General features: G+C 44.4%; 1 long non-coding RNA gene across 2 annotated transcripts in view; it reads left to right on the top strand.

The window, feature by feature from the left end:
• Nucleotides 1-24,993, top strand: part of LOC137300447 (uncharacterized) — a 62,097-nt gene that overhangs the window by 29,403 nt on the left and 7,701 nt on the right. For both annotated transcript variants that reach the window (XR_010958095.1, XR_010958094.1), the window contains exon 2: nucleotides 22,811-22,903. This is a non-coding gene — a long non-coding RNA (uncharacterized lncRNA). The remainder of the gene's footprint in view (nucleotides 1-22,810; nucleotides 22,904-24,993) is intronic.

Consider the following 24,993-nt stretch of genomic DNA (forward strand, 5'->3'; position numbering starts at 1 on the left):
CGGCTGTAGTGCTGAAGACTTGTGCTCCAGAACTAGCTGCGCCTCTAGCCAAGCTGTTCCAGTACAGCTACAACACTGGCATCTACCCGACAATGTGGAAAATTGCCCAGGTATGTCCTGTCCACAAAAAGCAGGACAAATCCAATCTGGCCAATTACCGCCCCATCACTCTACTCTCAATCATCAGCAAAGTGATGGAAGGTGTCATCGACAGTGCTATCAAGCGGCACTTACTCACCAATAACCTGCTTACCAATGCTCAGTTTGGGTTCCGCCAGGACCACTCGGCTCCAGGCCTCATTACAGCCTTGGTCCAAACATGGACAAAAGAGCTGAATTCCAGAGGTGAGGCGAGAGTGACTGCCCTTGGCATCAAGGCAGCATTTGACCGAGTGTGGCACCAAGGAGCCCTAGTAAAATTGAAGTCAATGGGAATCGGGGGAAAACTCTCCAGTGGCTGGAGTCATACCTAGCACAAAGGAAGATGGTAGTGGTTGTTGGAGGCCAATCATCTCAGCCCCAGGACATTGCTGCAGGAGTTCCTCAAGGCAGTGTCCTAGGCCCAACCATCTTCAGCTGCTTCATCAATGACCTTCCCTCTATCATAAGGTCAGAAATGGGAATGTTCGCTGATGATTGCACAGTGTTCAGTTGCATTCGCAACCCCTCAGATAATGAAGCAGTCCGAACTCGCATGCAGCAAGACCTGGACAACATCCAGACTTGGGCTGATAAGTGACAAGTAACATTCACGCCAGTCAAGTGCCAGGCAATGACCATCTCCAACAAGAGAGAGTCTAACCACCTCCCCTTGACATTCAACGGCATTACCATCGCCGAATCCCCCACCATCAACATCCTGGGGGTCACCATTGACCAGAAACTTAACTGGACCAGCCATATAAATACTGTGGCTACAAGAGCAGGTCAGAGGCTGGGTATTCTGTGGCGAGTGACTCACCTCCTGACTCCCCAAAGCCTTTCCACCATCTACAAGGCACAAGTCAGCAGTGTGATGGAATACTCTCCACTTGCCTGGATGAGTGCAGCTCCAACAACACTCAAGAAGCTCGACACCATCCAGGACAAAGCAGCCCGCTTGATTGGCACCCCATCCACCACCCTGAACATTCACTCCCTTCACCACCAGCGCACTGTGGCTGCAGTGTGTACCATCCACAGGATGCACTGCAGCAACTCGCCAAGGCTTCTTCGACAGCACCTCCCAAACCCGCGACTTCTACCACCTAGAAGGACAAGAGCCGCAGGTACATGGGAACAACACCACCTGCACGTTCCCCTCCAAGTCACACACCATCCCGACTTGGAAATATATCGCCGTTCCTTCATCGTCGCTGGGTCAAAATCCTGGAACTCCCTTCCTAACAGCACTGTGGGAGAACCTTCACCACACGGACTGCAGCGGTTCAAGAAGGCGGCTCACCACCACCTTCTCAAGGGCAATTAGGGATGGGCAATAAATGCCTGCCTCACCAGCGACGCCCACATCCCATGAACGAATAATGAAAAAAGAATAATATCTACTATAAGCCCACCGACTCCCCCAGCTAGCTTGATTACACTTCCTCCCACCCCGCTTCCTGTAAGGACTCTATTCTCTTCTCTGAGTTTCTCCGTCGTATCTGTTCTGACGATGCCACCTTCCACACCAGTGCTTCCAATATGTCTTTCTTTTTCCTCAACTGAGGATTCTCCTCCACTGTAGTCGACAGGGGCCTCGACCGTGTCTGTTCCATTTCCCACACTTCTGCCTCACCCCTTTCCCTTCCACCCAGAACCATGATAGGGTCCCCCTTGTCCTCACCTTCCACCCCACCAGTCTCCACATTCAACGTATCATCCTCCGCCATTTCCACCACCTCCAACGCGATCCCACCATCAAACACATTTCCCCCTCCCCTCCCCTCCTCTTTCATCATTCCGAAGGGACCGTTCCCTCTGTGGCACCTTGGTCCACTCTTCCATCACCCCCAATACCCGCTCTCCTTCCCACAGAACCTTCCCGTGCGAGCGCAGGAGATGCAACACCTGCCCTTTCACCTCCTCCCTTCCCACCCTATGGGGCACCAAACACACCTTCCAAGTGAAACAGTGATTTACTTGTACTTCTTTCAATTTAGAACACTGTATTCACTGCTCACGATGCGGTTTCCTCTACATTGGGGAGACCAAATGCAGATTGGGTGATCGCTTTGCTGAACACCTCTGCTCAGTTCACAAGTGTGACCCTGAGCTTCCAGTCGTTTGCCATTTTAATTCCCCGTCCCACTCCCACTCTGACCTCTCTGTCCTCGGCCTCTTACACTGTTCCAATGAAGCTCAATGGAAGCTCAAGGAACAGCACCTCACCTTTCGATTTGGGCACTTTACAACCTTCTGGACTCAACATTGATTTCAATAACTTCAGATCATATCCACTGCTCCCATTTTTTCGGACAGCAGGTGCTGGGAATGGTTCTGCTGTTGCCATTTACAGCTCCTCTACACCCATCTATTGTTTCTTGTCCCATTCCCACCCTCCGTGCCTCACACCATCATCCCTTTTATCATGTAATCACTCCTGCCCTCCACCCTATTTTTGTTCTTAAGAACATAAGAAATAGAAGCAGGAATACGCCATTCGGCCCCTCGAGCCTGTTCCGCCATTCAATCAGATCATGGCTGATCTTCGACCTCAACTCCATTTTCCTGCCCAATCCCCATATCCCTTGATTCCCCAGAGTCCAAAAATCTATCGATCTCAGCCTTGAATATATTCAACGACTCAGCATCCACAGCCCTCTGGGGTAGAGAATTCCAAAGATTCACAACCCTCGGAGTGAAGAAATTTCTCCTCATCTCGGTCTTAAATGGCCGACCCCTTATCCTGAGACTATGTCCCCTACTTCTAGACTCTCCAGCCAGGGGAAACATCCTCTCAGTATCTACCCTGTCAAACCCCCCTCAGAATCTTCTATGTTTCAATGAGATCACCTCTCATTTCTCTAAACTCCAGAGAGAATAGGCCCATTCTACTCAATCTCTCCTCACAGGACAACCCTCCCATTTCAGGAATCAATCTAGTGAACATTTGTTACACCGCCTCTAAGGCAAGTATATCCTTCCTTAAGTAAAGAGACCAAAACTGTACACAGTACTCCAGGTGTGGTTTCATCAGAGATCTGTACAATTGTAGCAAGACTTCCTTATTCTTGTACTCTAGCCCCCTTGCAATAAAGGCCACACACCATTTGCCTTCCTTATTGCTTGCTGTACCAGCATTTTAACTTTCTGGGTTTTGTGTACGAGGTCACCCAAATCCTTCTGAACACCAACATTAAATAGTTTCTCACCATTTAAAAAATATTCTGTTTTTCTTTTCTTCCTACCAAAGTGAATAACCTCACATTTCCCCACATTATACTCCATCTGCCACCTTCTCGCCCACTCACTTAACCTGTCTCTATCCCTTAGCAGACTCTCTGTGTCCTCCTCACAGCTCACTTCCCCACCTCGCTTTGTCCTTTCCTCCCCTCCCCTTCCTCTCCCCCCGCACCCTTTGCCTCGCTCTGCATTTGCTTAAAAACTGTTAAATCTTCAACTTCTTCCAGTTCCGACGAAAGATCATCGACCTGAAACGTTAGCTCTGTTTCTTTCTCCACAGATGCTACCTGACTTACAGAGTACAGAATCATAGAAAGTTAAGGCATAGAAGGAGGCCATTCAGCCCATTGTATCCGTGCCGGCCAAAAAAGAACTATCCCGTTTAATCCCACTTTCCAGCGCTTGGTCCGTAGCCCTGTAGGTTACGGCACTTCAGGTGCACATCCAGGTACTTCTTAAATGAGTTGAGGGTTTCTGCCTCTCCCACCCTCTCAGGCAGTGAGTTCCAGACCCCCACCACCCTCTGGGTGAAAAAATTCTTCCTCAGCTCCCCTCTAATCCTTCTACCAATTACTTTAAATCTATGCCCCCTCATCACTGACCCCTTTGCTAAGGGAAATCGGTCCTCCCTATCCACTCTATCTGGTCCCGTCATAAATTTATACACCTCAATTGGTCTGAGAAAGCAGGGCAAAGACCAAGGGAAGTCCAGATTAAACTGCATTTATTTCAATGCAAGAAGTCTGATGGGCAAGGCAGATGAACTCAGGGCATGGATGGGTACATGGGACTGGGATGTTATAGCTATTACTGAAACATGGATAAGGGAGGGGCAGGACTGGCAGCTCAATGTTCCAGGGTACAGATGCTATAGGAAAGATAGAGCAGGAGGTACGAGAGGAGGGGGAGTTGCGTTCTTGATTAGGGAGAACATCACGGCAGTAGTGAGAGAGGATATATCCGAGGGTTCGCCCACTGAGTCTATATGGGTAGAACTGAAAAATAAGAAGGGAGAGATCACTTTGATAGGATTGTACTACAGACCCCCAAATAGTCAATGGGAAATTGAGGAGCAAATATGTAAGGAGATTACAGACAGCTGCAAGAAAAATAAGGTGGTAATAGTAGGGGACTTTAACTTTCCCAACATTGACTGGGACAGCCATAGCATTAGGGGCTTGGATGGAGAGAAATTTGTTGAGTGTATTCAGGAGGAATTTCTCATTCAGTATGTGGATGGCCCGACTAGAGAGGGGGCAAAACTTGACCTCCTCTTGGGAAATAAGGAAGGGCAGGTGACAGAAGTGTTAGTGAGGGATCACTTTGGGACCAGTGATCATAATTCCATTAGTTTTAAGATAGCTATGGAGAAGGATAGGTCTGGCCCAAAAGTTAAAATTCTAAATTGGGGAAAGGCCAATTTTGATGGTATTAGACAGGAACTTTCAGAAGTTGATTGGGAGAGTCTGTTGGCAGGCAAAGGGACGTCTGGTAAGTGGGAGGCTTTCAAAAGTGTGTTAACCAGGGTTCAGGGTAAGCACATTCCTTATAAAGTGAAGGGCAAAGCTGGTAGAAGTAGGGAACCTTGGATGACTCGGGAGATTGAGGCCCTAGTCAGAAAGAAGAAGGAGGCATATGACATGCACAGGCAGCTGGGATCAAGTGGATCCCTTGAAGAGTATAGAGATTGCCGGAGTAGAGTTAAGAGAGAAATCAGGAGGGCAAAAAGGGGACATGAGATTGCTTTGGCAGATAAGGCAAAGGAGAATCCAAAGAGCTTCTACAAATACATAAAGGGCAAAAGAGTAACTAGGGAGAGAGTAGGGCCTCTTAAGGATCAACAAGGTCATCTATGTGCGGAACCACAAGAGATGGGTGAGATCCTAAATGAATATTTCGCATCGGTATTTACGGTTGAGAAAGGCATGGATGTTAGGGAACTTGGGGAAATAAATAGTGATGTCTTGAGGAGTGTACATATTACAGAGAGGGAGGTGCTGGAAGTCTTAACGCGCATCAAGGTAGATAAATCTCCGGGACCTGATGAAATGTATCCCAGGACGTTATGGGAGGTTAGGGAGGAAATTGCGGGTCCCCTAGCAGAGATATTTGAATCATTGACAGCTACAGGTGAGGTGCCTGAAGATTGGAGGGTAGCAAATGTCGTGCCTTTGTTTAAGAAGGGCGGCAGGGAAAAGCCTGGGAACTACAGACCGGTGAGCCTGACATCTGTAGTGGGTAAGTTGTTAGAGGGTATTCTGAGAGACAGGATCGACGGGCATTTGGAGAGTCAGGGACTGATTAGGAACAGTCAGCATGGATTTGTGAGAGGAAAATCATGTCTCACGAATTTGATTGAGTTTTTTGAAGGGGTAACCAAGAAGATAGATGAGGGCTGTGCAGTAGACGTGGTCTACATGGACTTTAGCAAAGCCTTTGACAAGGTACCGCATGGTAGGTTGTTACATAAGGTTAAATCTCACGGGATCCAAGGTGAGGTAGCCAATTGGATACAAAATTGGCTTGACGACAGAAGACAGAGGGTGGTTGTAGAGGGTTGTTTTTCAGACTGGAGGCCTGTGACCAGCGGTGTGCCTCAGGGATCGGTGCTGGGTCCGCTGTTATTTGTTATTTATATTAATGATTTGGATGAGAATTTAAGAGGCATGGTTAGTAAGTTTGCAGATGACATCAAGATTGGTGGCATTGTGGACAGTGAAGAAGGTTATCTAGGATTGCAACGGGATCTTGATAAATTGGGCCAGTGGGCCGATGAATGGCAGATGGAGTTTAATTTAGATAAATGTGAGGTGATGCATTTTGGTAGATCAAATCAGGCCAGGACCTACTCCGTTAATGGTAGGGCGTTGGGGAGAGTTATAGAACAAAGAGATCTAGGAGTACAGGTTCATAGCTCCTTGAAAGTGGAGTCACAGGTGGATAGGGTGGTGAAGAAGGCATTCGGCATGCTTGGTTTCATTGGTCAGAACATTGAATACAGGAGTTGGGATGTCTTGTTGAAGTTGTACAAGACATTAGTAAGGCCACACTTGGAATACTGTGTACAGTTCTGGTCACCCTATTATAGAAAGGATATTATTAAACTAGAAAGAGTGCAGAAAAGATTTACTAGGATGCTACTGGGACTTGATGGTTTGACTTATAGGGAGAGGTTAGATAGACTGGGACTTTTTTCCCTGGAGAGTAGGGGGTTAAGGGGTGATCTTATAGAAGTCTATAAAATAATGAGGGGCATAGATAAGGTAGATAGTCAAAATCTTTTCCCAAAGGTAGGGGAGTCTATAACGAGGGGACATAGATTTAAGGTGAGAGGGGAGAGATACAAAAGGGTCCAGAGGGGCAATTTTTTCACTCAAAGGGTGGTGAGTGTCTGGAACGAGCTGCCAGAGGCAGTAGTAGAGGCGGGTACAATTTTGTATTTTAAAAAGCATTTGGACAGTTACATGGGTAAGATGGGTATAGAGGGATATGGGCCAAGTGCAGGCAATTGGGACTAGCTTAGTGGTATAAACTGGGTGACATGGACATGTTGGGCCGAAGGGCCTGTTTCCATGTTGTAAACTTCTATGATTCTATAATTCTACTTAAATCTCCCCTCAGCCTCCTTTGTTCCAAAGAAAACAACCCCAGCCTATCCAATCTTTTCTAATAGCTAAAGTTTTCCAGCCCTGGCAACATCCTCGTAAATCTCCTTTGTGCCCTCTCTAGTGCAATCACATCTTTGCTGTAATCTGGTGACCAGAATTGTACACAGTACTCAAGCTGTGGCCTAACCAATGTTTTATACGGTTCTAGCATAACCTCCCTGCTTTTATATTCTATGCCTCGGCTAATAAAGGAAAGTATTCCATATGCCTTTTTAACCACCTTATCTACCTGTCCTGCTACCTTCAGGGATCTGTGGACATGCACTCCAAGGTCCCTTTGTTCCTCTACACCTCTCAGTATCCTCCCATTTATTGTGTATTCCCTTGTCTTGTTTGCCCTCCCCAAATGCATTACCTCACACTTCTCTGGATTGAATTCTATTTGCCACTTTTCTGCCCATCTGACCAGTCCATTGATATCTTCCTGCAATCTACAGCTTTCCTCCTCACTATCAACCACACGGCCAATTTTTGTATCATCTGCAAACTTCTTGATCAAGCCCCCCACATTCAAGTCCAAATCATTAATATATACCACAAAAAGCAAGGGACCTCGGAATGAGTCTTGTGGGACCCCACTGGAAACAGCCTTCCAGTCACAAAAACACTCGTCAACCATTACCCTTTGCTTCATGCCACTGCGCCAATTTTGGATTCACCTAGCCCCTTTCCCTTGGATCCCAACGGCTTTTTGCTTTTTTGACCAGTCTGCCATGTGGAACCTTGTCAAAAGCCTTGCTAAAATCCATCAAATCCACAAAATACATCAAATGGCCCTCCTTGTTACCTGCTCAAAAAATTCAATCAAGTTAGTCAGAAATGACCTTCCCTTAACAAATTCGTGCTGACTGTCCTTGATTAACCCGTGCCTTTTTAAATGACGGTTTATCCTGTCCCTCAGAATTGATTCCAATAATTTGCCCACCACCATAGGACTGACTGACCTATAATTACTTGGTCTATCTCTTTCTCCCTTTTTAAACAATGGTACAACGTTAGCAGTCCTCCAATCCTCCAGCACCACGCCTGTAGCCAGGGAGGATCAGAAAATGATGGTCAGAGCCTTCGCTATTTCCTCCCTTGCTTCTCTTAAAAGCTTGGGGTACTTTCAAAGATGGTAAACCCCTTAATACTTCCTCTCTCACTATGTTTATCCCATCCAATATTTCACACTCCTCCTTGTCAACTACAGTCTCTGCATCGTCCCTCTCTTTTGTGAAGACAGATGCAAAATATTCATTAAGAACCAGACCCACATCTTCCACCTCCACACACAGGTTACCTTTTTGGTCTCTAATAGGCCCTACTCTTTCCTTAGTTATCCTTTTGCATTTGATGTATTTAGAAAACATTTTTGGGTTTTCCTTAATTTTACTTGCCAGTATTTTTTCATGCCCTCTCTTTGCTTTCCTAATTTCCTTTTTAATTTCACCCCTGCACTTTCTATACTCCTCGAGGTTTTCTGCAGTATTGAGCTCTCAATGTCTGACATAAGCTTTCCTTTTCTGCCTTATCTTACCCTGTATGACCCTTGTCATCCAGGGGGTCTAGGTTTGGGAGTCCCACCCTTTTTCTTTGTGGGAACATGTTTACTCTGAACCCCCTGAATCTCCCCCCTGAATGCCTCCCACTGCTCTGACACTGATTTACCTTCAAGTAGCTGTTTCCAGTCCACTTTTGCTAAATCACTTCTCAGTTTAGTAAAATTGGCCTTTCCCCAATTTAGAACTTTTACTCCTGTTCTAGCGTTGTCCTTTTCCATAACTATGCTGGTACTTCCACCATTTTCTGTTTTTATTAGGAATTCTTCACCCTCCTTGCCCTTTACACCGTTTCCCCCCAGTCTATATTCGGGTAATTGACGTCCCCGACTATTACTGCTCGACTGTTTTTACATTTCTCTGAAATGTGCCGATAGATTTTTTCCTCTATCTCCTCCTCACTATTTGGGGGTCTATAGTAAACTCTCAGCAATGTAACAGCTCCTTTTCTGTTCCTTAACTCCAACCAAATAGATTCAGCCTTTGAACCCTTGAGTATAACGTCCCACTGTAATATTATCCTTGATCAATACTGCCACCCCACCCCCTTCCCCTTCCTGAATACATTGTAGCCAGGAATGTTTAGTTCCCATTCCTGCCCATGTTTAAGCCCGGTCTCCGTTACACCCGCTGTATCACAACCCCATGTGGCAACTTGTGCCTGCTGCTCATCAACCATATTGTAATACTCCTCGCATTTAACACTGTGTAACCAGATACAAGCTAGCAGGCCTGCTCACTCTCACTATACCTGTTCACTGTCTTCTGAGCATATTCCAGAAGGGCATCGATTTGTCTCAAGGTCCTTGCTGCATTGTGTAATTCTCCATTCATCGTTTCAGTGGTTGATTCTACTGCATGCATTTGTGAGAGAATGCCCTTGGCAGCAAACCTGTAAAGACATGGGATTAGCTCTGCAAATGGATATATTGTGGGTGATTTTAGGAAGCAATTGCGGGTGCGTGGGGGCTCCGAAAATCACGGAAATCCCGTTCGGGTACGGAAGGCGGCTCCAACCCGCTGACTTCCGAGTTTCCCAGGGACCCACCTGTGTGCTCGTGGGCGACCCGAGAACGGAAGTCCCGCCAGCAATTAGAGCCGGTGGGATGACAGTTAAAGAGCCAAATGTACCTCATTGAGGTACTTAAGATACTTTACCTGTGACAGAGTAAGTCATTAGAATGATTTTTAACTTAACTGAGCGGCTTGCTCATCGCCTCGAAATCACGCCCGGAGGGTCAGATCAGGGAACAAGAAACTAAATAAATTAAATTAAAAAACCATAGATGGAAGGGAAAGCACAAAATTAACCTACCTTTGCACCCTGCTCCGATGTCCGATGTTGCCCTCTCCAATCTCCCCCTCTTCACCCCCCACCGATGTCCCCCTCTTCACCCCCCCAATATCCTCCCGATCTTCCCCCGATGTCCCTCTTTCCCCCCGATCTTCCTCTCCCCCCCCCCCGATCTTCCCCTTCTCCCCCCCCCCTGCAGTCTTCCAATCCATCGCTGGATGACGTCTCGTTCTCTCTCTTTCTCGCCTCCCCCCCAGCCCAATCAGGGCTGGGCGCGAAACCAGAGAGGATGTTATTTATCATCAATCAACATGCGATCGCGTCGGAAACGGTAAGTTTTGTTCATGAGGGTTTGCCTTGCACACCTTCACCCACCAGCATTGCAAAATCGAGCCCATTGTCTCTCTGTTAACCATGCACTCCATCCCACAAAGTTTTTGCATCAGCGCCGATTTTATCCAAATCAGTGCTATGAACTGGTGATCCCCGGGGATTTGTTCTAGGCCCTCAGCTTTTCACTATATTTCTCAATGACTTAGATGAAGGAATAGAGAGCCATATATCCAAGTTTGCTGACCACACAACATTAGGTGGCACAGTAAATTGGGTAGGTGAGAGCAGAAAGTTGCAAAGGGACATTGATAAATTAAGTGAGTGGGCAAATCTGTGGCAGATGGAATTCAATGTGGAGAAGTGTGAGGTCATCCACTTTGGACCTAAGAAAGAGAAATCAGAGTATTTTCTAAATGGTGAGAAGCTCGGAATTGTGGATGAGCAGAGAGATTTAAGGGTCCAAGTACAGAAATCACTAAAAACTAATGGACAGGTACAAAAAATAATTAAAAAGACTAATAGAATGTTGGCCTTTTTCTCAAGGGGGCTGGAATACAAAGGGGTAGAAGTTATGTTACAGTTTTATAAAGCTCTGGTTAGACTAGATTTGGAGTATTGTATTCAGTTCTGGGCACTGCACCTCAGGAAGGATATATTGGCTTTGGAGGGGATGCAGTGCAGATTCACCAGAATGATACTGGGGCTAAAAGGGTTAAATTACGAGGACGGGTTGCACAGACTGGGCTTGTATTCCCTCGAGTATAGAAGATTAAGGGGTGATCTAATCGAGGTGTTAAAGATGATTAAAGGATTTGATAGGGTCGATAGAGAGAAACTATTTCCTCTGGTGGGGGGGGTCCAGAACAAGGGGGCAGAACCTTAAAATTAGAGCCAGGCCGTTCAGGGGTGATGTCAGGAAACACTTCATCACACAAAGGGGAGTGGGAATCTGGAACTCTCTCCCCCAAAAAGCTGTTGAGGCTGGGGGTCAATTGAAAATTTCAAAACTGAGATTTATTGATTTTTGTTGGGTGAGGGGATTAAGGGATGTGGAGCAAAGTCGGGGAAATGGAGATAAGTTACAGATCAGCTATGATCTAATTGAATGGTGGAACAGGCTCGAGGGGCCAAATGGCTTACACCTGTTCCTGTGTGCCTATGTTCTTATGAACTATAAATTCCAAATAAATAGTTAAACAAACTATTTCTGGAGCACATGAGCTATTTGAACGATGAGTGTGAACATTTTGATTTGCTCACCAATTCTGCAACCCACTGCTGTTACATCTTAAACAGTGGAATTTTCATATATCTTGTCCTACTGCAACAGGTATTAAGGGATATGGGCCAAAGGCAGGGATATGGAGCTAGATCACAGATCCGCCATGATCTTATCGAATGGCGGAGCAGGCACGAGGGGCTGAATGGCCTACTCCTGTTCCTATGTTACTGTGTTCCTAGGTATCCCCCAAACCCACAGTCACTCAAACACTGACCCAAACCGCCTGACAATACACTGTCTCTGGTACAGAAATATCTTCCTGTGTCTATGGTCAGCGTTTACAGCAGGGATTATTTCGGTTTCAGTTTCATTGTGTTGCTCTTCATTTAGCTCATATATATCAGTAATCTTGTTCTGTAACCAGAGTTTAAAAGCAGTACAGTAAATCAGTATATCAAAAAAGGAAGAATATACAAGGACACAAAGCACTGGCAGGATAATGGGATTAGAGTTGATGGATTGAATTGACAAGCTAGCACTTGCACAGGTACGATGGGCCAAGTGGCCTCCTCCTGTGTTGACTTCTAATGATGTGGAGATGCCGGTGATGGACTGGGGTTGACAAATGTAAACAATCTTACAACACCAAGTTATAGTCCAACAATTTTATTTGAAAATCACAAGCTTTCAGAGGCTTCCTCCTTCCTCAGGTGAATGTCAGGAAATCCTTGAACATTTCGCATTTATATTCAGAGAACAATACCTGGTGATTACAGATAGTCTTTCCAACTGCCCGTTGTCAAGGCAATCAAAGTGTTCAGACAGAGAGGTGTTACCTACAGGACCACCGAATATACAAACGGCCAGAACACAAAACAGAGAGAGAGAGGGAGAAACATCCAAAAGGAAGAGAAAGACTGAAAATGACCCGTTGAATTAAAAACAGATAACTTTTATTCGCTGGTGGGGTTACGTGTAGCGTGACATGAAACCTAGATCCCGGCTGAGGCCGTCCTCATGGGTGCGGAACTTGGCTATCAATTTCTGCTCGACGATTTTGCGTTGTCGTGTGTCTCGAAGGCCGCCTTGGAGTACGCATACCCGAAGATCGGTGGCTGAATGTCCTTGACTGCTGAAGTGTTCCCCGACTGGGAGGGAACCCTCCTGTCTGGCGATTGTTGCACGGTGTCCGTTCATCCGTTGTCGCAGTGTCTGCATGGTCTCGCCAATGTACCATGCTCCGGGGCATCCTTTCCTGCAACGTATGAGGTAGACAATGTTGGCCGAGTCACAGGAGTATGAACCATGCACCTGGTGGGTGGTGTCCTCTCGTGTGATGGTGGTATCTGTGTCGATGATCTGGCATGTCTTGCAGAGGTTGCCGTGGCAGGGTTGTGTGGTGTCGTGGACGCTGTTCTCCTGAAAGCTGGGTAATTTGTTGCGAACGATGGTCTGTTTGAGGTTGGGTGGCTGTTTAAAGGCGAGTAGTGGAGGTGTGGGGATGGCCATAGCGAGGTGTTCGTCGTCATCGATGACATGTTGAAGGCTGCGGAGAACATGGCGTAGTTTCTCCGCTCCGGGGAAGTACTGGACGACGAAGGGTACTCTGTTGGTTGCGTCCCGTGTTAGTCTTCTGAGGAGGTCTATGCGATTTTTCGCTGTGGCCCGTCGGAACTGTCGATCGACGAGTCGAGCGTCATATCCCGTTCTTACGAGGGCGTCTTTCAGCGTCTGTAGGTGTCGCGACACTACAGACTTCCTACAAAAACTCAGTACCCACGGACCAGTTGAACCAGGAACATTTCTCACCACGATGGACGTCTCGGCACTCTACACCAGTATCCCCCACGATGACGGCGTCGCTGCGACAGCATCAATACTCAACACCAACAACAGCCAATCTCCGGACGCCATCCTACAACTCATCCACTTCATCCTGGATCACAATGTCTTCACCTTCGATAACCAGTTCTTTACCCAAACACACGGAACAGCCATGGGGACCAAATTCGCACCCCAATACGCCAACATTTTCATGCACAAGTTCGAGCAGGACTTCTTCACTGCACAGGACCTCCAACCAACACTATACACCAGATACATCGATGACATTTTCTTTCTATGGACCCACGGCGAGGAATCACTAAAGAGACTACACGATAACATCAACAAGTTCCATCCCACCATCAAGCTCACCATGGACTACTCCTCAGAATCGGTTTCTTTCTTGGACACACGAATCTCCATCAAAGACAGGCACCTCAGCACCTCACTCTACCGCAAGCCCACGGTCAACCTCATGATGCTCCACTTTTCCAGCTTCCACCCTAACCATGTCAAAGAGGCCATCCCCTATGGACAGGCCCTGCGAATACACAGGATCTGCTCAGACGAGGAGGAACGCGATGGACACCTACAGACGCTGAAAGACGCCCTCATAAGAACGGGATATGACGCTCGACTCGTCGATCGACAGTTCCGACGGGCCACAGCGAAAAATCGAATAGACTTCCTCAGAAGACTAACACGGGACGCAACCAACAGAGTACCCTTTGTCGTCCAGTACTTCCCCGGAGCGGAGAAACTACGCCATGTTCTCCGCAGCCTTCAACATGTCATCGATGACGACGAACACCTCGCTAAGGCCATCCCCACGCCTCCACTACTCGCCTTTAAACAGCCACCCAACCTCAAACAGACCATCGTTCGCAGCAAATTACCCAGTTTTCAGGAGAACAACGTCCACGACACCACACAACCCTGCCACGGTAACCTCTGCAAGACATGCCAGATCATCGACACGGATACTACCATCACACGAGAGGACACCACCCACCAGGTACATGGTTCCTACTCCTGTGACTCGGCCAACGTTGTCTACCTCATACGTTGCAGGAAAGGATGCCCCGGAGCATGGTACATTGGCGAGACCATGCAGAAACTGCGACAACGGATGAACGGACACCGCGCAACAATCGCCAGACAGGAGGGTTCCCTCCCAGTCGGGGAACACTTCAGCAGTCAAGGACATTCAGCCACCGATCTTCGGGTATGCGTACTCCAAGGCGGCCTTCGAGACACACGACAACGCAAAATCGTCGAGCAGAAATTGATAGCCAAGTTCCGCACCCATGAGGACGGCCTCAGCCGGGATCTTGGGTTCATGTCGCGCTACACGTAAGCCCAACAGTGAACAAAAGTTATCTGTTTTTAATTCAACGGGTCATTTTCAGTCTTTCTCTTCCTTTCGGATGTTTCTCCCTCTCTCTTTCTGTTTTGTGTTCTGGCCGTTTGTATATTCGGTGGTCCTGTAGGTAACACCTCTCTGTCTGAACACTTTGATTGCCTTGACAACGGGCAGTTGGAAAGATTATCTGTAATCACCAGGTATTGTTCTCTGAATATAAATGCGAAACGTTCAAGGATTTCCTGACATTCACCTGACGAAGGAGGAAGCCTCCGAAAGCTTGTGATTTTCAAATAAAATTGTTGGACTATAACTTGGTGTTGTAAGATTGTTTACATTTGACTTCTAATGATTCCATGATATTGTGGGAATTAAAATGTCACTGAGCTCTTTTGAAGATTGAGTTACTGCACCTCACTGAACAGAGTAGAAGTTCTTTCCAAAATTAGAAATGATGTTATAATCTGTAGAATAAAAAGTTATTTTAACAACATAAACTTACTGAATCCACATCCACAACAGCATGATAATCAGGCCTTGCACCATCTTCACCTGGTCTGGAACTCTACACAGAACACACCCAGCTCACTACTTAACACACCTTTACTTGATTCACTTTCATTTATTGCAGCATTTTCAGTTTTTATTTTAGCCTTTTTATTATTTGTAAAATTTGATTTACTGACACTTCTCTTTCAGGAAAGCTAACATTGAAGAACTTCTGCTCCTTCCTTTACCATAATTTTTGTTTGTACCTTTCATCCATGTTCACCATCATTGTTGTCTCTTTCACTCCTTGTCTGTGACATTTATTTACAAAGACTTACTTTTACAGCCATATCTCTTTTCTCTTCCCTCCCTCCATACCTGACATCCCACACGGATTCCAGATGATGTCTCACCCTTTTTTGGATCCACTCACGATCACTGATACCTTTGCAATATTTGATGTTTTCTTCAATCCACCCCCACTATTGTGAACTGCTGCAGACAGCTCTCCCTTTAGAGACATCGCTCAATCTATTGGGAGCTGGACTGGTCCCAAGATCCATATCAGCTGTCACTTAAAAAAAACAATGTTTCTTCTTCCTTTCAGGTTGCAAGGACTAGAAACTCCAGCAACTCTTAGCTTTCAAACAGCCCCTGATCCCACTTGCTCTTAAATGTATTCTGACCCTATCTCTCCTTCTAACCCCATCCCTTGCCAGGTCTTCCCCATCCCCTCTGACCCTGAATAATCTGTCCTCAGCAATGGCCTTTGGTTCAACCCCTGAGGCTCCACCTCAACAAGTTCCAAGCTCAATATGACATTGGCCTCGACTACGGCTATCTCTGTCTCCAGGTCTTCTCTTTTGGTCAGAAGGATCCCCCGTGAATCTAACCACTTTTCCTGTTCTCAATCCTTCTGGTTCCTCCCTCTGGTCTCTTGCCTAGTAAGAACATAATAACATAAGAAATAGGAGCAGGAGTAGGCCATAAGGCCCCTCGAGCCTGCTCCACCACTCAATAAGATCTTGGCTGATCTTCGACCTCAACTCCACTTTCCCGCCTGACCCCCATATCTCTTGATTCCCCTAGAGTCCAAAAATCTATCTGTCTCAGCCTTGAATATATTCAACAACTCAGCATCCCTCTGGGTAGGGAATTCCAAAGATTCACAACCTTCTGAGTGAAGAAATTCCTCTTCATCTCAGTCTTAAATGGCTAACCTATTATCCTGAGTCTATGCCCCCTGGTTCTAGACTCTCTAAACAGGGGAAACAATCTCTCAGCATCTACCCTGTCAAGCCCCCTCAGAATCTTATATGTTTCAATGAGATCACCTCTCATTCTTCTAAACTCCAGAGAGTATAGGCCCATTCTACTCAATCTCTCCTCATAGGACAACCCTCTCATCCCAGGAATCAATCTAGTGAACCTTCGTTGCACCCCCTCGAAGGCAAGAATATCCTTCCTTAGATAAGGAGACGAAAACTGTACCCAGTACTCCAGGTGTGGTCCCACCAGAGCCCTGTACAACTGTAGTAAGACTTCCTTACTCTTATACTCCAACCTCCTTGCAATAAAGGCCAACATTCCATTTGCCTTCCTAATTGCTTGCTGTACCCGCATACTGACTTTCTGTATTTCTTGTAGGAGGACAACCAAATCCCTTTGAACACCAACATTTAATAATTTCTCACCATTTAAAAAATATTCTGTTTTTTTATTCTTCCTACCAAATTGAATAACCTCACATTTCCCCACATTATACTCCATCTGCCACTTTCTTGCCTGCTCACTTAACTCTATATCCCTTTGCAGACTCTTTGTGTCCTCCTCGCAGCTTACTCTCCCACCTAGCTTTGTATCATCATCAAACTTGGATACATTACACTCGGTCCCTTCATCTAAGTCATTAATATAGATTGTAAATAGCTGAGGCCCAAGCACTGATCCTTGCGGCACCCCACTAGTTACAGCCTGCCAACCTGAGAATGACCCGTTTATCCCTACTCTCTGTTTTCTGTCCGTTAACCAATCCTCTATTCATGCTAATATGTTACCCCCAACCCCATGAGCCCTTATCTTGCATAACAACCTTTTATGTGGCACCTTATCGAATGCCTTTTGAAAATCCAAATATGTTACATCCACTAGTTCCCCTTTATCTACCCTGCTAGTTGCATCCTCAAAAATCTCTAATAAATTTGACAAACACGATTTCCCTTTCATAAAACCATGTTGACTCTGCCTAATCATACTATGATTTTCTAAGTCCCCTGTTCCCACTTCCTCAATGATGGATTCCAGCATTTTCCTGATGACCGATGTCAGGCTAACTGGCCTGTTGTTCCATGTTTTTTCTCTGCCTCCTTTCTTGAATAGCAGTGCTACATTTGCATTCTTGATCTTTTTATTGAGAGCTGCCATCTCTGTTGCTCAACTCCCTTTACTCTCTTTAATCTACGTCAATCTCAATTTGCAGTTCTCCCTTCTCTCAGTTCCAACTTTGATATCATCATCAAACTTGGCTGAGTGACCCCTTCTCCTCCCTCTGAATCACGGCACATTACTGCACACCAAATCATCATTTCCCGGATAGTTGCTGATCTTATCCCTTCCAGAAACCATCACCCACTGTCTCCAACCTTATATTTTCCCAAACTTTGAAATTCTTCCACTATCTCTAAACATTTCAATTTTAAATGCTGGGGAAGGATTCCATGCTGGTAGCTGTCTGTTGGGTAGGTCAGTGGAATCCAGTCGGCAGAGGCTATCAGTGCAGGAACAGTATTTTCTACTGGAGCCCGTGCAGAGCTGAGTATAAATGCAGCGTAAAAGTTTTTACAAATAATCTATTCTAAGTCACTTTGCATTTTCCAGTGTATTAAACAATGATTAAAGTCATCTATTTATGTCAATTCTGGAAATGCTACAAATGTGTTAATTTCATTCGTTAAAATACAATCAACTCTTTAAAGGTCGATGGATATTATTTTTTGTTCTAAGATCAAATCTGATTGTCAGACACTTAAAACAACTGAGCCCCTCTTATTGTTTAGGGGGCTGAAGTTCGAGGGTCCAAATGACCTATCCGTTTCTGTGACATTTCTTACAGTAGAGAGGCTCAGAGGTAGCGTGAGGTGACTGTCAATACACCAAACATTACCTGCACTCCTCAATAGTTAGCAACATTTGAAAAGCAAGTCCCAGTACTGAAAGCAGGAAAAGCTGGCTGGTGGTTGGACCAATATTCCTGTCTGAAATATCTTACTATGTTTCCTCAAGATCATTAAACAACGTTAAACCAGAATGGGACCAGTGTCATGGCAGAAAGGATAAATAAGGCTGTGGAGAGGACTTTAAATCAGTAAGACGGGGGGTGGCATCTCATGAAAATAACATAAGTCTGAAGATAAAAGAAATAGGAGGTGAAAGTAAAGGTCAGACCCAGGTAAGGAACAAGGGTAACATGTGGCCGGGTCCTGCTCCGACTTCTTGTGTTCTTTAGATTTGTGGTTGGGATCAGATCAGCCATGATCTTATTGAATGGCGGAGCAGGCTCGAGGGGCCGATTGGCCTACTCCTGCTCCAATTTCTTATGTTCTTATGTTCTTATAAACGGTCAGGGAACAGATACAGTTATAGAACATAAGCACAAAATGACTGTTAAAACTAAAGTGAGGGGAACAATTGTTAAAAACAAATTAAATTGCCTGCACAGCAATGTGCACAGCATCCGAAACAAAACGGGGGAACTGGAGGCAATAATTCATAGCAAGGAGCCAGATGTAGTGGGGATAACTGAAACATGGCTACATAAAGAACAGGATTGGTAATTTAATATTGCAGGATATAATGTATTTAGAAAGGATAGGAAAGGAAGGGGGTGGGGTAGCTGTACCAATTAGAGACAACATAGTGGCAATAGAAAAAAGGGACATAATTAACATTAAGACAGAAACAAAATCCATATGGATTGAGACAAAGGATAAGAAGGGATCGATCATGTTAACAGATATTCTACAGACCGCCTAATAGTGGAATGAAAGTGGAGGAAGAAATATGGAGACAAATCTATGAAATTAGTATTAAAAAATTGAATAATATTCATGGGAGATTTCAACTCCCCCCAACTAATCTAGCAAGAAAAGGTAAGGGAAAGGGGAATGGAGTTTTTACAGTGTGTACGGGACTCCTTTCTTACCCAGTATGTGAGAAGCCCAACAAGAGAGGAAGCACTGCTGGATCTAGTAATGGGAAATGAACTGGAGTAGATAAGAGAAGTAAATGTAGGGGAACATCTAGGCAATGGCGATCATAACATAATAAGGTTTAAAATAATGATTGAGAAAGACATAAGAAAGACAAAGAGATAGAAAGTAATAGATTGGAAAAAAGCTAATTTGATGGGGATGAGAATGGAACTAGGGCAGGTTAACTGGAAAAGAGATAGAATAGCAGTGGGAAATATTTAAAACTGTGATCAATAGAGTTCCGGAGAAATATATTCCTCTAAAAAAGAACAAACTAGCCAATAATGAAACACCATGGATGAATAAAGAGATAAGGGTAAAATTGAACCTAAAGAAAAAAGCATACACTAAGTACATAGACAAAAAAGGAAAGGATGATAAAACGGAATACAAAGAGATTAGGAAGGATCTCAAAAAAACAATTAGGAAAGCAAAGAGGAACTACGAAATTAAAGTATCAAGGAATATAAAAAGAAACAGCAAAGTATTCTATAGACGCATAAATAAGAAAAAAAGAAAAATCAGGATAAGGATAAGGCCACAAGATAAACTCACAGGAAGGAGACCAGAAATAGGGAACATAAATATAAGATAGTCACTAATAAATCCAATAGAGAATTCAGGAGAAACTTCTTTACCCAGAGAGTGGTGAGAATGTGGAACTCGCTCCCACAAGGAGTAGTTGAGGTGATTAGCATAGATGCATTTAAGGGGAAGCTGGATAAACACATGAGGGAAAAAAGAATAGAAAGATATATTGATGTGGCTAGATGAAGAGGGGAGGGAGGAGGCTCATGTGGAGCATAAACACCGGCATGGACCTGTTGGGCCGAATGGCCTGTTTCTGTGCCGTATATTCTATGTAATTCTATGTAGGTAATGACAGCAAAATGGCAGAAATATTGAATAATTACTTTTCGTCAGTATTTACCACAGAGACTAACAAGGTGGGCATGACATTAGAGGAAGAGATCAAAAAAGATATAAAGACATTTAAGATAAAAAGGGTGGAGATAATTAATAAACTAATCAAATTTAGAGAGGTTAAAATCCCTGGTCCAGATGGATTGCATCCGCGCATATTAAAAGCAGATAGGGAAGAGATAGCAGAGGCACTGTTGCATATATATAAAAATTCATTAGAAAAAGGAACAGTGCCAGAGGACTGGCAGGCAGCTTATGTGATTCCTATATGGAAAAAGGGAGCTAGAACAAGTCCAGCGAACTATAGACAGTTAGCTTAACGTCGATGGTAGGAAAGATAATGGAATCTTTACTCATATACATAATAGAAAAATATCTAGAAAATGAAAATATAATAAAGGGTGGTCAGCTTGGATTTCAGAAGGGAAAGTCATGCCTGACCAACCTTATTGAATTCTTTGAAGAAGTAACAGAAAGAGTAGACAAGGGTGATGCAGTAGATGTAATATATTTGGATTTTCAAAAGGCCTTCGATAAGGCACTGCATTGCATCAAACTTGTATAAAACCTTGGTTAGACCAGACTTGGGGTACTTTGCACAATTCTGGTCTCCATGTTAGAAAAAGAATATAAAAGCACTGGAGAAGGTGGAAAAAAGATTCACAAGGATGATACCAGAACTGAGAGGTTATACTTGTCAGGAAAGACTAAACAGTCTGGGGCTCTTTTCTCTAGAAAAGAGAAGGCTGAGGGGTGACCTGATAGAGGACTTTAAGATAATGAAAGGGTTTGATAGGGTAGATGTAGAGAGAAATGTTTCCACTTGTGGGAGAGTCCAAAACTAGAGATCATCAATATAAGATAGTCACTAATAAATCCAATAGGAAATTCAGGAGAAACTTTTTCACCCAAAGAGTGGTGAGAATGTGGAACTCGCTCCCACGAGGAGTAGTTGAGGCAACTAGCATAGATGCATCTAAGGGGAAGCTGGATAAACACATGAGGGAGAACGGAATAGAAGGATATGCTAATAGGGTGAGATGAAGTAGGGAGGGAGGAGGCTCGTGTGGAGCATAAACACCAGCATGAACCAATTGGGCCGAATGGCCTGTTCCTGTTCTGTAAACTCGATGTAAGCGGAAAGAAGCAAAGATGTGAATATAATGCAATAAAAAAATCTACCAGAGTTTCATAAACCCAATTCTGCAGCAGGCACCACGGGTACAATAGAGGAAGAGACTAGAGCCTCCGGGAGAGGTTTCAGGGTCTGCTTCAGATTTAGGACCTGTGGTTTTATAGACTTGAATCCGATACTTCTCTTCCCTCTAATGAGCATTGTTTAATAATAAAATTGTGTCAATTGACACGTAGTCAGTGAGTTTCAGTTGCAGTTACACACTCATTTCTTAGGACGTGTGCTAGTTTTAAGTGCAGCACCACAAACCATTACAAAAACAAGACGTGAATATAATAATCACCACTGGGATCCAGATCAGGAGCAACTACAAACAACACCTCGAATAAACACTGCAGCATTGATCAGAGATCCATCACAGTAAAAGATTTAAGGGAGTTAAATTGTGAAATATTAGGGTTACAAGTCTCTATTTACTATCCGCCTTTTTGTATTAATTTATTGCCGTAAGATGGATGTATTTTCTACTTTTGTGCAAGGAAATATCAAGTCTTCAAAATAAATTATTGTCACATTTTAATAAGAGAAACAGCTGTCAGAGTGGGTTTCTGCCGACTCAGAAATGCTTGGCTGAAGCTGGGGTTCTGTATTTTGGCTGACAGAGGCCGTTATAACCTGTATCAGGGGATGTAACTGAAACTGACAATAAAGCAAAACATCAGAGGGAATGTGCTCCAGGTCATAGTTGGCATGTCTGTGTTTATGTCTGCACACTGAATTCCTTACAAAAGTGGACGTATGAAAAACGCTGGGATTGTTTTGAACTTTGGAACCTTTATGTGAGACCCTGTCTGACACACTTGCTCACTTTTCCAGAATTCCATGCCTTTTGCTAGTTTTTTGCCAGTTTTCCAAAAAGGTCACTGAGTCCTGGCAATGTAAGTTAGATTGAAAAGCAAAAACAAAAATGCTATTTGAATGTTACGTTTTGCAATTTTATTTTTTACAATTTACCCAGATGACAATATTTACCATTAATCACCTATCACATGTATTACTGTCCATTGTATTTAGATACATGCTGAATTTCTGCAATGAAGACTAATTGCTGGCTGGTTGATGGAACAGTTAGTAAGTACAATAAAACGGTGAAGAGCATTTCGAGGGTTCCCATCAATAATTACCAATGACTATCACTGGGAACTCAAAATGTTCTCTTTGACAGCTGGGTAAGGAATGGGCGCCTTTGTGCTCAGTGTGTTTGCCACGGATGTGGGTGGCACATGAGTCTGTACTTGCTTAAAAACTTTAACTGTTTAACATCTTCCAGTTCTGATAAAAGGTCTTCGACCTGAAACGTTAACTCTGTTTCTTTCTCCACAGATGCTGCCTCACTTCCTGAGCTTTTCCAGCATTTTCTGTTTTTACTTCAGATTTCCAGCATCCGCAGTATTTTGCTTTTGATTTGGCACATGGGTATGTCTAGGTATCATATCAATCACATCTTCCACCTTCCACAAAATCACTGCATCACATAAGCATAAGAATTCCTCTCAAAAGTCTGGCTTCCCTTTTGCTACCTGGGAAAGCAACTCTTTGAATGATAGAAAGGATGAAATCGGATTTTCCCTTTCACGGAAACTTGTCTTTAGCTTGTGTGAACTGTGTATGTACATGGTTCTGAGCAGCATGGAATCCTCAAGACCTTAGGTACACCACTGAAGGGCAGTGCAGGACAGTTTCCTGACTGATTGTGGTTCCTTATGGACAATTGGAATATGTCAGCTTCAAAGGTGGTGTGAGTCTCTCTGGCAGTGGTGTGAGTCTCTCTGGCAGTGGTGTGAGTCTCTCTGGCAGTGGTGTGAGTCTCTCTGGCAGTGGTGTGAGTCTCTCTGGCAGTGGTGTTCTCTGCTTACTCTACAGAGACCACTGATGATGCAGCATTGGCAGGGGGTTCAGAGCATCAATCATCTAGTTATCATAGGTGGACATGTCCTTTGCTTTCCAATTCCAATGTTCAATATTGCTGGGAAATTTCAAACCTCTGGCCACTTACTTTCTTTGTCGAAATAAGTCTTTAGCTGTCTGGGACAAGGAATGGCCTAAAATGCTCTGTACTACAAGTAACCAGCCACATGAAACATATTGCTCACTAAAGGTGGACTTGATGACGTGGCCATTGTTTTTTTTGCCTTGATGGCAGAGGTCATAAAAAAACTGAGGTTAGGGTCTCGGAGATCAATTAGGGAGAGCAAGTCCAATCAGTGCATTTGCATTTATCTGCAAAGACTTATTGTTACAAATCTCAGGCCTGCCCAGGATATTTTCCTGGGTTCAGCATCATTGGTCTCTCCTGTAAGGCAACTAATTCCAATAGTGGAAAATTAACAAAATAAAAATGTTAATAGAGTAGATGAGAAAGGTACAAAGTATTGGGGCTGACCTTCAATAATGCAACAAGTTTGTCAAGTAGGCTGTGTGACCCAGAGAGTGTCGCAGGGGGTGACAGATTGGACATCATTAATGTCACAGAGACATGGTGGAACGATTCCAATCAATGGGATACGTATCTGGAAGGATTTAAATTGTTTAGAAGAGACTGTATCAGGAGAATAGGAGGCGGTGTGGGAGTACCATTCAACCCATTGTGCCTGTGTTGGCTCATTGAAAGAACTATCCAATTAGTTCCCACTCCCCTGCTCTTTCCCCGTAGCCCTGTAAATTTTTTCCCTTCAAGTATTTATCCAACTTCCTTTTGAAAGTTACTACTGAATCTGCTTCAAACCATTCTTTCAGGCAATGCATTCCAGATCATTAAAACTCACTGCGTAAAAAAATGGTTCCTCATGTCGCCTCGGGCTCTTTTGCCGATCACTTAAATCTGTGTCCTCTGGTTACCGACCCTTTTGCCACTGGAAACAGTTTCTCCTTATTTACTCTGTCAAAATCGTTCATGATTTTGAACACCTCGATCAAATCTCTCCTTAACCATATCTGTTCTTTGGAGAACAACCCCAGCTTCTCCAGCCTATCCACATAACTGAAGTCCCTCATCCCTGAATCATTCTAGTAAATCTTTTCTGCACCCTCTCTAAGGCCTTCACATCCTTCCTAAAGTGCGGTGCCCAGAATTGGACACAATACTCCAGTTGTGGCCGAACCAGTGTTTTATAAAGGTTCATCATAACTTCCTTGCTTTTGTACTCTATGCCTCTATTAATAAAGCCCAGGATCCCATATGATTTTTTAACAGCCTTCTCAACTTGTCCTGCCACCTTCAAGGATTTGTGTACATACACCCCCAGGTCTCTCTGTTCCTGCACTCCCTTTAAAATTGTACCATTTAGTTTATATTGCCTCTCCTCATTCTTCCTACCAAAATGTATCATCTCACACTCCTCTGGGTTAAATTTCATCTGCCATGTGTTTGCCCATTTCACCAGTCTGTCTGTGTCCTCCTGAAGTCTGTTACTATCCCTCTCACTGTTTACTACATATATAAACTATATATAAACAGTATTGAGGCACAAGTGAGAGAGGATATAAAAAAGGAAATCTAGACACAG

The sequence above is a fragment of the Heptranchias perlo genome, chromosome 31 (assembly GCF_035084215.1).
Source record: "Heptranchias perlo isolate sHepPer1 chromosome 31, sHepPer1.hap1, whole genome shotgun sequence".
Classification (NCBI taxonomy): domain Eukaryota; kingdom Metazoa; phylum Chordata; class Chondrichthyes; order Hexanchiformes; family Hexanchidae; genus Heptranchias; species Heptranchias perlo.